Raw genomic sequence first — 18,555 nt, 5'->3', positions numbered from 1 at the left:
TTGGTCCGGGTCTTGGTTCGGGTCTTGTTCTGGGTCTGGCTTTTGGCTCCGGTCTTGGTCTTGGTTCGAATCTTAGTCTGGGTCTTGTTTCTGGTCTTGGTCTGGGTCTTGGTTTGGGTTTTCGTTCGGATCTTGGTTCGGGTCTTGGTCTGGGTCTGGGTCTTGGTTCGGGTCTCGGTCTGGGTCTCGGTCTGGGTCTTGGTTCGGGTCTTGGTTCGGGTCTTGGTCTGGGTCTTGGTTCAGGTCTTGGTTCGGGTCTTGGTCTGGGTCTTGGTTCGGGTCTTGGTCTGGGTCTTGGTTCGGGTCTTGGTTCGGGTCTTTGTTCGGGTCTTGGTTCGGGTATTGGTCTGGGTCTTGGTTCGGGTCTTGGTTCGGGTCTTGGTTCGGGTCTTGGTCTGTGTCTTGGTTCGGGTCTTGATTCGGGTCTTGGTTCAGGTCTTGGTTCGGGTCTTGGTTCAGGTCTTGGTTCGGGTCTTGGTTCGGGTCTTGGTTCGGGTCTTGGTTTGGGTTTTCGTTCGGATCTTGGTTCGGGTCTTGGTCTGGGTCTGGGTCTTGGTTCGGGTCTCGGTCTGGGTCTTGGTTCGGGTCTTGGTTCGGGTCTTGGTTCGGGTCTTGGTTCAGGTCTTGGTTCAGGTCTTGGTTCGGGTCTTGGTTCGGGTCTTTGTTCGGGTCTTGGTTCAGGTCTTGGTTCGGGTCTTGGTTCAGGTCTTGGTTCGGGTCTTGGTTCAGGTCTTGGTTCGGGTCTGGGTCTTTGTCCCAATCCTTGAAACTGCAGAAGTATTTGAACTGCGGAAGTATTTGAACTGCAGAAGTATTTGAAACTGCAGAAGTATTTGAACTGCAGAAGTATTTGAACTGCAGAAGTATTTGAAACTGCAGAAGTATTTGAACTGCAGAAGTATTTGAAACTGCAGAAGTATTTGAAACTGCAGAAGTATTTGAAACTGCAGAAGTATTTGAACTGCAGAAGTATTTGAACTGCAGAAGTATTTGAAACTGCAGAAGTATTTGAAACTGCAGAAGTATTTGAACTGCAGAAGTATTTGAACTGCAGAAGTATTAGAACTGCAGAAGTATTTGAACTGCAGAAGTATTTGAAACAGCAGAAGTATTTGAAACTGCAGAAGTATTTGAAACTGCAGAAGTATTTGAAACTGCAGAAGTATTTGAACTGCAGAAGTATTTGAACTGCAGAAGTATTTGAAACTGCAGAAGTATTTGAAACTGCAGAAGTATTTGAAACTGCAGAAGTATTTAAACTGCAGAAGTATTTGAAACTGCAGAAGTATTTGAAACTGCAGAAGTATTTGAACTGCAGAAATGGCTGAAAGACCTGAATGTACCTGAAGTCCCATTAAAATGCATGGCCCTATTAAAATGAATGGGCAGAATTCCCCATACAAATCAATGGCAGAATTCCCAAGCCCGTAGAAAAAAACTGGAAAACTGTAGAAGGCGGATTTTTTCTGAAAACTGACAAGCTGCGGAAGCTGAACAAGCACAAACTGCAGAAATTGCTGAAACTGCGGAAAAAACTGCAGAATCTGTGAATTTGAGGAAGCCCCATTATAAGTAATGGGAAAAATCGGCCGAATATCGGCCGATTGCGGAAAAACCGGAAATCGCTGAATTCCCAAAAGTAATAGCAGGATTCTCTCCAACATGCTGAACGTTTTGAGGTATAAGTTGCTGAAATTGCTGAAACCGTGCAAGCTGTGAAAACTCCCGAAAATCTGGAAAAAAATATAATAATAAAGAACATGAAAACCAATGGTTGACTGCGGAAGGATTCCGCAGTCAATCAATAATAAAGAACACCAAAACCATTTATTGTCTGCGGAAGGATTCCGCAGACAATCAATAAAGAACATGAGAACCAATGGTTGACTGCGGAAGGATTCCGCAGTCAATCAATAATAATAATGGATAAAGAACATGAAAACCATTTATTGACTGCGGAAAAATTCCGCAGTCAATCAATAAAGAACATGAAAACCAATAATTGACTGCGGAAAAATTCCGCAGTCAATTAATTAACTTAAACAACTAACATATTCATACAAAAGACAGAACAGAATAAGAGAAGTATTCAAGTCCTGATCAGGTTCTACATAGAGGTGAAGGAGAAGTGGTTACTGAGGGCCATTTGTTACTGCACTGTGCCTTTGGTACATGATTTCTTTATTTGATTGACTGCGGAATTCTTCCGCAGTCAATTATTGGTTTTCATGTTCTTTATTGATTGACTGCGGAATTCTTCCGCAGTCAATTATTGGTTTTCATGTTCTTTATTATTATTGATTGACTGCGGAATTCTTCCGCAGTCAATTATTGGTTTTCATGTTCTTTATTATTATTCCTCTTCCATCTTTTTCCCGATTTTCTAGAGCTTTCAGCACCTTCATGCTTTGTGCAATTTATGCAAGTTATGCATCAAAATGTTCCGCATGTTGAGGAGAAGGGTGCTATTACTTTTGGGACTTCTGCAATTTACGGTTTTTCCGCAATCGGCCAAAATGTCGGAGATTTTTCCCATTGACTTATAATGGGGCTGCCGCAAATCCATGCTTTTCTGCACTTTTTTCTGCATTTTATGCAATTTCTGCACTTTGTGCATGTTCAGCTTCTGCAACTTGTGAGTTTTGAGAAAAAATTGGCCTTCTGCAGTTTTCCAGTTTTTTTATACGAGAGTTTGAAATTTTTGCATTGGTGTGTATGTGGGAATCCAGCCAATGGGGAGAGTCCAGGACTTTCAGCCATTTGTGCAGCTTCTGCCAATCAAGCACTGAGGCCATTTCAACAGTTTGACCAGTTTATGGAATTTAAAAAGTTTATGCAATATTAATAATTTATGCAAAATAACCACTTTATGGGATTTAACCAGTTAATGCATTTTAAAGCGTTTATGCAACTGACGAGTTTATGCCATTTAGGATTTATGAATTTTAAAGAGTTTATGCAATTTACACAATTTTTGCAAATTAACCCATTCATGCATTTTACCACGTTATGCAGTTTATACAGTTTATGCAACATGACATTTTATGCATTTTACCAGTTTATGCAAATTTGATTATGCAATTTGAAGAGTTTATGCAATTTCTGCATTTGCTTCCCGCATTTCCGCAGTCAATCGCAATGGCGCAGCCATTGCATTTCTAGTTATTATTCCTCTTCCATCTTTTTCCCGATTTTCTAGAGCTTTCAGCACCTTCATGCTTTGTGCAATTTATGCAAGTTATGCATCAAAACGTTCCGCATGTTGAGGAGAAGGGTGCTATTACTTTTGGGACTTCTGCAATTTACGTTTTTTCCGCAATCGGCCAAAATGTCGGAGATTTTTTCCATTGACTTATAATGGGGCTGCCGCAAATCCATGCTTTTCTGCACTTTTTTCTGCATTTTATGCAATTTCTGCACTTTGTGCATGTTCAGCTTCTGCAACTTGTGGGTTTTGAGAAAAAATTGGCCTTCTGCAGATTTCCAGTTTTTTTATATGTGAGTTTGAAATTTTTGCATTGGTGTGTATGGGGGAATCCAGCCAATCAGGAGAGTCCAGGACTTTCAGCCATTTGTGCAGCTTCTGCCAATCAAGCACTGAGGCCATTTCAACAGTTTGACCAGTTTATGGAATAAAAACGTTTATGCAATATTAACAATTTATGCAAATTAACCACTTAATGCATTTTAAATCGTTTATGCAACTTAAGAGTTTATGCCATTTAGGATTTATGCAAATTAACCCATTCATGCATTTTACCACTTTATGCAGTTTATCAGTTTATACAGTTTATGCAACATGACATTTTATGCATTTTACCAGTTTATGCTAATTAGATTATGCAAATTAAGCAATTTATGGAATTTGAACAGTTTATGCAGTTTCTGCATTCGCTTCCCGCAATTCCGCAGTCAATCGCAATGGCGCAGCCATTGCATTTCTAGTTTTTTCTAGTAGTGAAACAAAATTCATTTTGCCCTCCTTTGTAAACTCAGACTTTTGTCGCTAGAAAACTGTGCATCTGAATATAAAGCATTTGTACAAATATCATTCTAGCGTTTCTGTGAAAGTGACCCTGAAAGTTGTGAAATGTCTATAAACTGTGTTAGGAAAATTAGGAATGAGTTTGAACAAAAACTAACATTTTAATTTAATGACTTCCTCTTTCATTGTTTGCAATTAACAAACAGAAGTACAGTCCTTTACGTCGGTCTAAACAGCCGCCTCGAGTGTGGCTGAAACAGGAGGTCTCGGAGCGGCGCGTCTCGCTCTGCGTCGGAGCGGGTGTGGTGTGAATGCGGCCGACCTCGGGCCAAACTTCTCTTGCTCTGATGCCTCTTTTTTGCGCGAAGACAGAATGAATCCGCGCTGCATGAGGGCGTTTGAATTACTGGTCTTACGGGGATAATTGAATCAACTTTAAATCATCATGGTACATCTTTCTTTCACCCTCACTGCATTTAACCAGGGGGGGAGGAGTGACTGTGGCACATTTACAGGTCGACGCCCGTTGTCATGGGAATAAGTTTGTTGAACAGCTGATTGTTGTTAGGTGGCCATGTTTGGTACGTACTTGTGTGAACATGGACTGAACCAACTTTGGAGGCGACCTGCAAAGCAATAATAGGCACATGTGGTGTCATCGTAGATCTATATATGTATATGGGTCTGTTCAGTGGTCGGCGGGGCCTGGTTGGAGGACTCTTGCCCCAAATCTGAAATATGTATCTCATGGACTAAACATACATCTGTGCTAAAGGTTGTGAATAAAGCATACTTATGAAAGGCATTGAACGAAAAACATTTTGTAACAAATAAATTCGGTAACACTTTAGATTACAGACCTCTACATACAGTGTACATACAGTGTACATATAGTGTAATAAAGATATAAATCCGATGTAATTACGATGTAATTACATGTAATAAACACTCGATTTTAATACAGTGTAATTACAGAATACTTACACAGTACTTACAGGGTAACTATATTGTAATTACAGTGTAAAATAATGTTAAAAAGATGTAATAAACATGTAAATGACATGTAATAAATCCTTCAAATACTGTAGATATAATGTAGTACATAGTACTAGCAACGTAATTACATTGTACTTACAGTTTATTTACATAGCATTAAGCCCGTCTGAATTGTAATAACGTATTTAACGTATTTGAAATAAAGCAAGACAAATTATCTATGTAAATTACACTGTAATTACAGTCTTCTTACAGTGTCGTTAGTCGTTCTTAAAGTGTATTTACCCACTATTGTCCTGCTTTAAATTAACGCACATTTCTATGTCAATTACACTGTAATTACAGTGTTATTACAATGTATTTTGTCTTGCTTTATTTTAAAGCCCATTTCTATGCTAATTACAGTGTAATTACAGTCTTCTTACAGTGTAGTTGCATGTTACTATAGGGTAATATAGCCAAAGTATATACCTTGTAACTGTGAACGGGTCGTTTCTTCACAATCTGAATTGAATGTGTATATAACATTGTGTGTATGTAAAACAGTGTTTACAGAAATACAAAATATATGTACCAAGAATGTGTGTTATTGTGTGATATGAATTAAAGAATAAAAAAATGCTCAAAATGTGTTTTGTTTCATTCCAATATGAACCAGATAGTGATAAAGCCACACATTTAATGAACTTTTGTGGTTCCAGACAGTGTTCACCTGAATTACATTGCTGATGTTCTGTAACTACATCACAACAAAACCACTTTAAAGCTTTTTTTACACATGTATTATTTTAATAAAGATGTAAGTACAGTGTAGTTACAGTATTAATATTGGGTAAATATAGTATAATTATACTGTACCTACTATGTAGATACAGTGTAAATACGTTATTACAATTCAGACGGGCTTAATGCTATGTAATTAAACTGTAAGTACAATGTAATTACGTTGCTAGTACTATGTACTACATTATATCTACAGTATTTGAAGGATTTATTACATGTCATTTACATGTTTATTACATCTTTTTAACATTATTTTACTCTGTAATTACAATATAGTTACCCTGTAAGTACTGTGTAAGTATTCTGTAATTACACTGTATTAAAATCGAGTGTTTCTTACATGTAATTACATCGTAATTACATCGTAATTACATTGGATTTATATCTTTATTACACTATATGTACACTGTATGTACACTGTATGTAGAGGTCTGTAATCTAAAGTGTTACCATAAATTCTGTTAAACTAATGGAACACTTGTGCCTTTTTCAATGGAACTTATCTGTGTGTCTTAAAGCTAAGGTTAAAAACCTCTCTCTGCTACATTCGCATAATAAATGAGAGTCTAAATGATTACAAAGTATACATAGACCATGTAGAAATGTATATGTAAAGTAACATTTGGACTTCAACAAATATCAAATATCATCAAACATCAAATATGACTACATTTATAACATAAAAACAATCTTTGACGACATGATAACATTAATTTAATATCAAACATTTAGCTGCAGATGTTGAATTATATTGTATATATTGTATTTTACAGAAGTATCAACTGAAAATCTCAACAAAGGACGGAATTTCCACAAAGCACCGCCTGATGTGGGCGTGGTCAGATAGTTTGCGAGTATTTAAAGAAGAGGATGCACTTGGATGGCATTTCTTTGTCCACTCGAGACTGAAACCACACCACCTGCTGAAGATGTTTGTCAAAGCGTTCATTCTGCTCGTGGGCTTGTCCACAGGTGAGATTACACTTTTTTGTTCCCAATTTCAGTCTAAATTTCAAGCCATGAGAGTAATATCAAATCGATTAATTGTCTTCTATTTATTCATTGATTGACTGCGGAATCCTTCCGCAGTCAATAATTGGTTTTCATGTTCTTTAATATTATTAAACTTCTGTTTTTTTCCTGTTTTTCTGCAGCTTTCACAGCTTTCACAATTTCAGCGATTTCCACAAGTTATACATTAAAACGCTCCGCATGTTGGAGAGAATCCTGCTATTACTTTTGGGAATTCGGCCGATTTTTCCCATTACATATAATGGGGCTTCCGCAAATTCACAGATTCTGCAGTTTTTTCCACAGTTTCAGCAATTTCTACAGTTTGTGCTTGTTCAGCTTCCGCAGCTTGTCAGTTTTCAGAAAAAATTAGAGTTCTAAAGTTTTCCAGTTTTTTTCTACAGGCTTGGGAATTCTGCCATTGATTTGTATGGGGAAGGCTCCCCATTGATTTTAATAGGATTTCTGATACATTGAAGTCTGTCAGTGATTTAAACAGTTTATACAATGTTAAGACTTTATACAATGTCAAGAGTTTCTGCAATTTCAACAGTTTTTACAGATTCTGCAACAAAATAGGGATTTTTGCAATTACAACAAAATTATGCAACTAAATAGGGATTTTCACATATAAAGCAGTATAATGCAACTAAATAGGGATTTTCACATATAAAGCAGTATAATGCAACTTAATAGGGATTTTCGCATATAAAGCACTATAATGCAACTTAAAAGGGATTTTCACATATAAAGCACTATAATGCAACTTAATAGGGATTTTCACATATAAAGCACTATAATGCAACTTAATAGGGATTTTTGCATGTAAAGCAGTATAATGCAACTTAAAAGGGATTTTCACATATAAAGCAGTATAATGCAACTTAATAGGGATTTTCACATATAAAGCAGTATAATGCAACTTAATAGGGATTTTTGCATGTAAAGCAGTATAATGCAACTTAATAGGGATTTTCGCATATAAAGCAGTATATTGCAACTTAATAGGGATTTTCACAATAATTGCACTATAATGCAACTTAATAGGGATTTTCACATATAAAGCACTATAATGCAACTTAATAGGGATTTTCGCATATAAAGCACTATAATGCAACTTAAAAAGGATTTTCACATATAGGCACTATAATGCAACTTAATAGGGATTTTCGCATATAAAGCATTATAATACAACTTAATAGGCATTTTCGCATATAAAGCACTATAATGCAACTTAATAGGGATTTTTGCATATAAAGCACTATAATGCAACTTAATAGGGATTTTTGCATATAAAGCACTATAATGCAACTTAATAGGGATTTTCGCATATAAGGCACTATATTGCAACTTAAGGGGAGACGCTGCAGGCAAAACTCAATTTTTTCAGTTTTCAGGTTTTGGGCCAAATTGGTCTCTGAACATATAAGCTTTCACCCGGAAACAGAAAATATGCCTAATCTTCACAACAACATGTTTAAATATTGCGCTGATTCAATGTTCCCCCATAGACTTATATGGGAGAACACAATTTCAAGGGCCTTTTTCTCAAAACACATTTTTCTGTCATTGTGGCGACACTATGTCCACGTCAGTCGGACCTAAAGACTTCGAATTTTCCAGGCTTGGACTGAACAATATTTGGAAGATTTTTTCAGAGGGATTTTTTATTATTTAATCCCTAAGCCCCATTTATTGAGTTTTGAATGTCAAAAAATAAGGCGAAAATTATTATTTTTTACAAATTTTTCCACTAAAAAACTGCTTATTTTAAAACTAAACAAGAAATCCTAAATCCACTCTGAAAACGTCTTGGTAACTCATTTATCAATAAAATGAAACCATAAATTTGAATGTAGCTCTATCCATTATTCAGATTTCGTCGCCAAAAAGATGGGACATTTGGGGCATTTTAGGCATAAAACACCTTGTTCTTATATGAAAAGATAAAATGACAGAAAACTTGCAATGTATGTTTTTCTCACATTTATGCCACTAATCTACAGCAAAAGTTTCAAATTGATATCTGTAAATATACATTTTTTCCCTATTCACCTGCAGTGTCTCGCCTTAATAGGGATTTTCACATATAAAGCAGTATAATGCAACTTAATAGGGATTTTCACATATAAAGCACTATAATGCAACTTAATAGGGATTTTCACATATAAAGCACTATATTGCAACTTAATAGGGATTTTCGCATATAAAGCAGTATAATGCAACTTAATAGGGATTTTCGCATATAAAGCACTATAATGCAACTTAATAGGGATTTTCACATATAAAGCACTATATTGCAACTTAATAGGGATTTTCGCATATAAAGCAGTATAATGCAACTTAATAGGGATTTTCACATATAAAGCAGTATAATGCAACTTAATAGGGATTTTCACATGTAAAGCACTATAATGCAACTTAAAAGGGATTTTCACATATAAAGCACTATATTGCAACTTAATAGGGATTTTCACTTGTAAAGCAGTATAATGCAACTTAATAGGGATTTTCGCAATAAAAGCACTCTTATGCAATTATGAATTTTTTCACAACTTTTATGCATTTTTTGCAATTTCTGCATTAGTAGCCTACAATTCCGCAGTCAATCGCAATTGCGTAGCAATTGCAAAATTTTCTAGTTGATTGACTGCGGAATTCTTCCGCAGTCAATTATTGGTTTTCATGTTCTTTATTGATTGACTGCGGAATTCTTCCGCAGTCAATTATTGGTTTTCATGTTCTTTATTATTATTCCTCTTCCATCTTTTTCCCGATTTTCTAGAGCTTTCAGCACCTTCATGCTTTGTGCAATTTATGCAAGTTATGCATCAAAACGTTCCGCATGTTGAGGAGAAGGGTGCTATTACTTTTGGGACTTCTGCAACTTACGGTTTTTCCGCAATCGGCCGAAATGTCGGAGATTTTTCCCATTGACTTATAATGGGGCTGCCGCAAATCCATGCTTTTCTGCACTTTTTTCCGCATTTTATGCAATTTCTGCACTTGGTGCATGTTCAGCTTATGCAACTTGTGGGTTTTGAGAAAAAAATGGCCTTCTGCAGTTTTCCAGTTTTTTTATACGAGAGTTTGAAATTTTTGCATTGGTGTGTATGGGGGGAATCCAGCCAATGGGGAGACTCCAGGCCTTTCAGCCATTTGTGCAGCTTCTGCCAATCAAGCACTGAGGCCATTTCAACAGTTTGACCAGTTTATGGAATATAAAAGTTTATGCAATATTAATAATTTATGCAAAGTAACCACTTTATGGGATTTAACCAGTTTATGCATTTTAAACCGTTTATGCAACTTAAGAGTTTATGCCATTTAGGATTTATGAATTTTAAAGAGTTTATGCAATTTACATAATTTATGCAAATTAACCCATTCATGCATTTTTCCACTTTATGCAGTTTATACAGTTTATGCAACATGACATTTTATGCATTTTACCAGTTTATGCAAATTTGATTATGCAATTTGAAGAGTTTATGCAATTTCTGCATTCGCTTCCCGCAATTCCGCAGTCAATCGCAATGGCGCAGCCATTGCATTTCTAGTTATTATTCCTCTTCCATCTTTTTCCCGATTTTCTAGAGCTTTCAGCACCTTCATGCTTTGTGCAATTTATGCAAGTTATGCATCAAAATGTTCCGCATGTTGAGGAGAAGGGTGCTATTACTTTTGGGACTTCTGCAACTTACGGTTTTTCCGCAATCGGCCAAAATGTTGGAGATTTTTCCCATTGACTTATAATGGGGCTGCCGCAAATCCATGCTTTTCTGCACTTTTTTCTGCATTTTCTGCAATTTCTGCACTGTGCATGTTCAGCTTCTGCAACTGGTGGGTTTTGAGAAAAAATTGGCCTTCTGCAGTTTTCCAGTTTTTTTATACGAGAGTTTGAAATTTTTGCATTGGTGTGTATGGGGGAATCCAGCCAATGGGGAGACTCCAGGCCTTTCAGCCATTTTCTGCCAATCAAGCACTTAGGCCATTTCAACAGTTTGACCAGTTTATGGAATATAAAAGTTTATGCAATATTAATAATTTATGCAAAGTAACCACTTTATGGGATTTAACCAGTTTATGCATTTTAAAGCGTTTATGCAACTTAAGAGTTTATGCCATTTAGGATTTATGAATTTTAAAGAGCTTATGCAATTTACATAATTTATGCAAATTAACCCATTCATGCATTTTACCACTTTATGCAAATTTGATTATGCAAATTAAGCAATTTATGCAATTTGAACGGTTTATGCAATTTCTGCATTCGCTTCCCGCAATTCCGCAGTCAATCGCAATGGCGCAGCCATTGCATTTCTAGTTATTATTATTATTATTATTTCATTGGAAATTGATCAAGTGACTGACTGAATGATTATATTTGTATGGAGTATTTTGAAAGCTAACTTTTCACTGCAACTGTGTTAATGTTTTTCCGCAGCCTACACATTGAAGTGCTATAATTGCATAGGCAAAGACTGCAAAGACACTTTGGTTTGCCCAAATGTACCGGGCGCTCCAGTTCTTGATCGATGTGTTACTGTTGAACAAGGCGGTAAGTCATTTTATCTGCTCTGATCATTCTGCTCCTGAGATTGAAATATTATAACTTGTGTTTTTACATTTCTCAGGAACTGTAGTAAAGAGCTGCATGACTCAGGCTTTGTGTATTGCTCCCATAGTCTGCTGTTCTACAGACCTGTGCAACAGCGCTGTCACGACTGGCCCCGCTGGCTCCGCTGGCCCCGCTTTGGCCCTGTGCAACAGCGCTGTCACGACTGGCCCCGCTGGCTCCGCTGGCCCCGCTTTGGCCCTGTGCAACAGCGCTGTCACGACTGGCCCCGCTGGCCCCGCTTTGGCCCTGTGCAACAGCGCTGTCACGACTGGCCCCGCTGGCTCCGCTGGCCCCGCTTTGGCCCTGTGCAACAGCGCTGTCACGACTGGCCCCGCTTTGGTCCTGCTCCTGCTCTCCTCTGCCATTTTTACTCTGTTTCTGTAACGGTTTAACACCTCTTCATTTCAGACAATACATGAAGTTGTATTTGTCAATCCTTTTTACTTTTTGTTATCCGGATGTTCCAAAGCATTATTTTGTCCAGTGAGTGATCAAATGCAATCATGAATGTATTGTTTGAGCTGACAATAAAATGGATTTCTAAACATAATGCCAGAGTTTAAATGGTTCAGCATGTTTGTTGTTATTTCCCTCAACACTTTCCTCTGCCAAAGATGGAAAATAGGTCTAAAATGTGCAGCTACAATAATGACATGTGTCTATGCCACTGTTTACAATAGAAACATCACAAGGCACCCCAACAAACAAAAAATGTCATAAAAAGTATATTTATTAAAATATAGTGAACATCTCATCAAAGTCTGTTAACTTAGTGTGAAATCTGTGTGGGCGACAAGTTCAGTTTAATTCATAGTATATATGCAGTATTGTATCTATTAGTATTTGTTCATAAGTGATTTAACTGCTGAATTCATAATGTAGAATTAAGCTAAAATGACTGTATTGCATTTGGGTTTGTCAAATTAATGGTGTGAATAAGTTTATTTTTAGAGCTTGTAGTTCAAAAACTCCACATTGTGGTTTTATGCAAATGTGCACACTGTGCTAGAGCAGAGAGTTTTAAGCCGACATTTGAACAAACTGTTACATACTTTAGTTAGTACCTTTTACATTGGAGTCCTGTAGAGGTTTTTTCCTCACTGAAAAGACACAAGTTATACAAGAGAAACTAGCTTAGTGGCCCCACACTCTGCCTGCTTAGTTAAGCACAACAAACGTGGGGCCCTGCAGATCCTGCCATTATGGTGCCATTGCTATATTATTATTATTATTATTCTTTATTTATACAGGTGGTCTCTTGAGACTCAATGTCTCATTTGCAAGAGAGACCTGTTAAAACATACAAGGTAAATAACAGTCAACAATAAGACAACAGTGGAACAATTATACTATAACACAATACTAAGAAAATGTGTAAAACTTAAAAACAAGAGCAGACACATGGAGGATACTCCTTTACAAGGGATTTAAACTGATGGAAGGTCATGAGATTATCCACATAAAAGGTTTTCTGCGCCTCATTCCAGACATTTGGTGCGAAGTAGCAAAAGGCCTTCTTCCCCCATTCTGTCTTTACACGGTGAGACTCGAGAGTCAAACTGTCCTGAGACCTCAGTTGGTAAGCATTTGACCTGACATTTATAAGACTAAACAAATAATCAGGAAGGACACCAAGAAGAGCTTTATAAATGAACAGCAGACAGTGCTGCTCCCTCCTTGCTTCTAGAGATTGCCAACCCACTTTAGCATAAAGATCACAGTGGTGAGTCCTGTAACCATCTCCAGTGATGAATCTAATGGCTGAATGGAAAACTGCATTCAGAGGCTTCAACACAGATGCAGTGGAATGCATATATATGACATCACCGTAATCTAAAATTGAAAGTAACGTAGCCTGGATTAACAGTTGTCTCTTATTAAGAGGGATACAGTTTTTGTTTCTATAGAAAAAAGACAGCTTTGCTTTAAGTTTGTTCGTTAGCTCCTGGACATGTTTACTAAATGAGAGCCTCTCATCGATCCAGATGCCAAGATATTTATAATATGGCACTTTCTCAATAATGGAACCGTCTAAAGCAGAGACTGACACGATCTGTGACAGAACCGAATGTTTTTGTATATTTTGAATTGCTTGTGCAGCAGAGGGCGACATAGAGTACAGAATTGCGTCATCTGCATATAAATGAATGGAGCTTTGTTTTAGGTTATCACCAATAGCATTAATATACATTGTAAATAAAAGTGGTCCTAAAACTGACCCTTGAGGCACACCCTTCTTAAGACATAAAAATTCAGACCGGTAGCCTTCAGCAACAACTGCCTGGGTTCGATCTGTGAGATAATTTCTAAACCAATTTCTTGCATTTAAATCAAAACCAAAGAGATCAAGACATTCTAACAAAATACAGTGATCTACAGAATCAAAAGCCTTTGACAAGTCAATAAAAAGAGCAATACATTCCTCATTCTTATCTAAAGCAAGAGCGATATCATTTATAACCTTAGTTGCTGCTGTTATGGTGCTATGCCCTGGTCTGAAGCCAGACTGATGGGGACTTAAAAATGAATATTTAGTGAGATAAGCGCCAACTTGAGTACTAATCAGTTTTTCCAGTATTTTTGCAAGACAAGACAGCTTAGAAATGGGCCGAAAATTATTTAGGTCATTCATCTGTCCTCCTTTATGTAGGGGGAGCACAAAAGCAGTTTTCCACACCACAGGGATGCTTTCTGTTTGGATTGTAAGATTAAAAATATGTGTCAAACTGTTTACAATGAAGGGTGCAGCTAACAGCAGTAACCGTGGCTCAAGGGTATCAGCACTGGTGGACTTTTTAGGGTCAATAGAGAGCAACATTTGTAAAACATCATGTTGAGTGAAGGGTGTCAAGGAAAATGTTTCAGCTGACTGACCATTAGCTAGCAACAGAAGTGGCAGCAGATACATTTTTTGAAGAAACAAAGTGCTGATTGAACACATCACAAATGTCCTTTTTGCTAATATAGCAAACAGAGTCATTTATAATTTCATTTGGTAAAAGAGATGCAGTGTTCAATGATAGTGACTTTACCGTTCTCCAGAATTGTGCAGAATTACGATTAGTATCAGTGAGAGTAGAAACATAATAAGTGGATTTGGCTTTGCGAATTGCCGAAATGCACCTATTACGTATTTGGCAAAACTGTTGCCAATCTGCTGGCAAATTGTTGGTTCTGGCTTTTACCCAGGCCTCATCACGATCATGGAGTAAACCAGCAATCTCTGGAGTAAACCAGGCATTAAACCTATTCTTCAGACGCAATCTCTTCAAAGGAGCATGTTTATCAGTGACATTATTAAATGTTTTTATAAAAAATTCCAAAGCTGAATTTGGTTCAGGGAAAGCTGTAGTTCTACCAATATCACTATAGTACAAGTCATTCAGAAATTCTTGCTCATTAAAATGCTTAAAAGATCTTTTAAGTGTTATTATTGGTTTTGATTTGGGTAACGTTGTGTTCCTAACACACCCAACCGGGTAGTGGTCACTAAAATCGAGGGGGAAAACACCACTGCATTTATAGTTCTGAGGTTTGTTGGTTAAAATAATATCCAAAAGTGTTGCCTTAAGTGGATCTTTGGGGTCAGGGCGAGTGGGATTTGTAATAAGCTGTGTAAGGTTTAAGTTACTACAATAATTTTTTAAGCTGCCAGATGCTTTAGATAACCAGTCAATGTTGATGTCACCTAGTATAATGAGTTCAGTGTTATTATAAGTGGATACTAGGTTGAAAAAATCATCTAGAGCGCTAATAGGTGCTGAAGGGGTGCGGTAAAAACCTATAACAGTTATTTTTCCTGAATTATTTGAACCCAGACTCACATCAAGAGCTAAGAATTCAAAACATTTAGACTTAGAGACATTTGAAATGACGGATACCGAAAAACAGTTTTTCACAAAAATTGCAATTCCTCCTCCTTTGGAAGGCCTATCACAGCGAAATACATTATATCCACTTAAGGAGATATCAGCATCTGAGACTTTACAAGACAACCATGTTTCTGAGCATACAAATATATCAGGAGTAGCTTGTTTGGCCCATAATTGAATAAAATCCATTTTTGATAAAATACTTCGGACATTCATGTGAATCACGCCAAGGCCTTTTTGTGATTTAAAACTTGCCATATTAAAATCCAAAATAGAGTTATCAACATTAGACTGTATACCATTTGTTACAGGCACAACAGTAGGCCTAATGTCAGTTAAACATGTCACCCTTTTACAATTGCCACCATTAGGTCTACGATGCTTTCTAACCTGAGTAATCTGAGTTGTTATGTGAGAAACACACTGTGGCTGAGAAGCAGTTACAGAGTTGGTGCTTCGGTTACATGAGGTAAATAGTCATTTTGCTGGTATTTCGAAGTGGTGAAATGTGTGCAGCATATTACTTGCTAAGATCTGACTACCCAGACTATTTGGGTGGAGGCCATCCGGCTTAAAGAAGGAGGAACGATTCCAAAACAAGTTAAATTGTCAATATAATTTAAATCCAGACTTCTGCATACAGATTGGAGCCAGGTGCTTTGGGCAAGGATGCGGCTAAAACGGCAGTCACCTCTGTTTAAAGTGGGAATGGGGCCAGAAATGAAGAAAGACATACCATTGGTGATCCACGGTCTGAGGATATTGAAAAGCTCCCTGAAATGTTCTTTTGTAAGTTCCGATTTCTCTAGTGACGTATCATTTATTCCTATATGGATGATGACTCTGAAGATAGATTCTTCAAGTGACTGTAGAAAGTCCGGGAGTTTATTTATAATGTCCGAGACTGTGGCGCCAGGGAAACAGTGCGTAGTTGCATTGGGGAGCCTGACATCTCTGATTATCGAGTCACCTATTACCACGGTAGACAGAGGCGATAGTGACTTTGGCAGACGCGTAGTCGCGGGCCTCGGTGAGGTAGTAGTTTGAGGCTGCGTGGAGTCCGAGACGGGCACCGGCGGAGAGGGCGGGGGTGTAGGGGAGGCAGTGGCAGCGCGCAGCGGAGAGCCCTCAAGACCCGAAGTGGCTGTGGCATTATAAACTGCCAATTGCCTCGACTCATTGTCTTATCGTGTGGTGGGGACAGTTTTTAATACCACTAGGCTTTTTTTTCTGGTGAAATCTCCTTGGCACCCCTGATGATTTCTTGCGGCACCTTACCCTGGTTGAGAAACACTGGTCAGTTACATAATGCACAGGATTCAGGAAAAAATAGCATCCTGGTTACTGATACCACTATTTAATTAAAGCATTGATCCAGTGATTAACTCAAATACCAACAGTTTGTAGGTTCTGAGCCAGTGTGCTGGATCAAACAGCAAGAATAATAACTCAAATACTGACCCAGAGAATATGGGGTTTTAGGTTCATGTATTTTACTAAAAGTGAACAGCCTTAAAAAAGAAAAAAAGGCAATTTGTAGCAACTCATGTAAGAAACAGTGTCCAGTAAAAGTAATAATCAAAGTCTATATAATAATGTCAGTGTTTGTCAGTGTTTTCTGGCCAGTTCACACATTTCTGATTTCCAGTTCAAGACTTTTTCAAATCCGCTGGTGCAGTTCTGGTGATCCTCAAAGGCCAGGGTGATTTCCTCCTCTGTCGACATCACAAACTGACGACTCATTACACAATGAAGAGATAGTTTATGAATCATTGTACCAGAGTGTGTGATTGGTGCTCTGCTCGGCTCTCCTGACAGCAGCAAAAAGCGACAAACTTCAGGGCCCTATAAACATCACAATCAGATAGTCAGGCAAACTTCTTTGGTATTTGTTGGTGCACATTTTTTCTAAAAAAAACAGCGTAGAGCTTACGCAAACATATACATCTTATCTGGTCTTGAATAAACTAGGTTTAAAGGGACTATACACAGTTTAAAAATATTAAAACTAAGTATTTTCCTCCCCCTACATGTTCCAGCCATGTCCTAATGTGTAGAATGAGCCGAGACCTGTTCACCACAACTGCCTCTAAAATCCTGCACTGTCACTCAAAAAGGTCATTCGGTGCCGTCATGCACGAGTTCAATATCACTGAAAAAAAAAACTGGTCCAATTTACATGATTTGATAATGTACAGTGGTCGCAAATTATGCAATATTGTCTAGTCTGAAGACGATTCCGTTGTTTTTCCTCTGAATCAGTTTGCGCATGTAAAAGCAAAGTGAATTATTCCAGTTTTAATAAAGTAATTGCTACATCTCATTGTGTCGTAATTTGATCACTTTGACGCAACATGAACGTTTCACTTATTGAAAAGTAATTTGATCAGCAACATGATCATTTCATTGTAATGGTTAAGTATTTAGATTATGTAAATTAAAACCATTTCTAATATGTAGCTATGAAACAGTTTGGACTTTTCCTATTCCGACTCTACAGTACTGTGATATATATATTTTTTCTTTACTAAATCTACACACATCTACATTTATATATTCAATGAAATATCAGTTTCAAGTGTTAGCTTGCATATTAGATGTACTGTACACAATTATACAAATGACAAAAAATATTTTTCTGAAAAACTTTAATGAACCTTTTTTTTTAATTTTCGAAAATTTTAAAAGCTTTTAAAACATTTTGAACTTTTTTTTCCTTTTAGAGCAGGGGTGTCAAACTCATTTTGGGTCGCGGGCCAAAATTCAGCTCCCACGGCGGGTCGCGGGTCACATATAATAGAGAAAATGTTTCCAATAAATGAATAATAATAAGCTGTGATTTGATCAAAGCCCCAACTTGACTGTCCGCAAAGGAATGGGCTAGAGACTTACTTTTTTTTTTGACATACTCTGGAATTTATGCTCTACAGGGCAGGGGCCGGATTAAATCATCTTGCGGGCCGGATCAGGCTGTTTTAGAGAATCCTTGCCATTGCACAAGCAATATGAACAACAATAATGATGCATACTAAAGCATCTGCCAAGTATGAAAACTGCCGTATTTTCCGGACTTGTGAGCTAAAAAAAAAAAAAAAAGCCTATCATGGGCGAAAAGCTCAATGGCCACAGCTGGAGGAACGAGTTCGCAAATGAGAGCTTGAAAAACATGCTGTTGGGAGAGGTTTGTCAACAGGGCAGTAACGCCTCCATGCCCAGGTCGCTGCCAAGGCGATTTTTCAGAAGTGAAGATTTCAATGGATTTCGTGATTTGGAGTGAGATCGAGAGT

General features: G+C 37.5%; 1 long non-coding RNA gene across 1 annotated transcript in view; it reads left to right on the top strand.

Moving 5' to 3' along the window:
- The window catches only part of LOC306962185, a 109,804-nt gene extending 98,333 nt beyond the window's left edge, over positions 1-11,471 (top strand). The window contains exon 3 of the long non-coding RNA XR_013792810.1: positions 11,413-11,471. This is a non-coding gene — a long non-coding RNA (uncharacterized lncRNA). The remainder of the gene's footprint in view (positions 1-11,412) is intronic.
- The last annotated feature ends 7,084 nt before the right edge of the window (positions 11,472-18,555 follow it).

The sequence above is a fragment of the Gobius niger genome (assembly GCF_951799975.1).
Source record: "Gobius niger genome assembly, chromosome: 4".
Classification (NCBI taxonomy): Eukaryota; Metazoa; Chordata; class Actinopteri; order Gobiiformes; family Gobiidae; genus Gobius; species Gobius niger.
The sequence above is the reverse complement of the archived record's forward strand: the minus strand, read 5'-3'. Positions and strand labels throughout refer to the sequence as shown.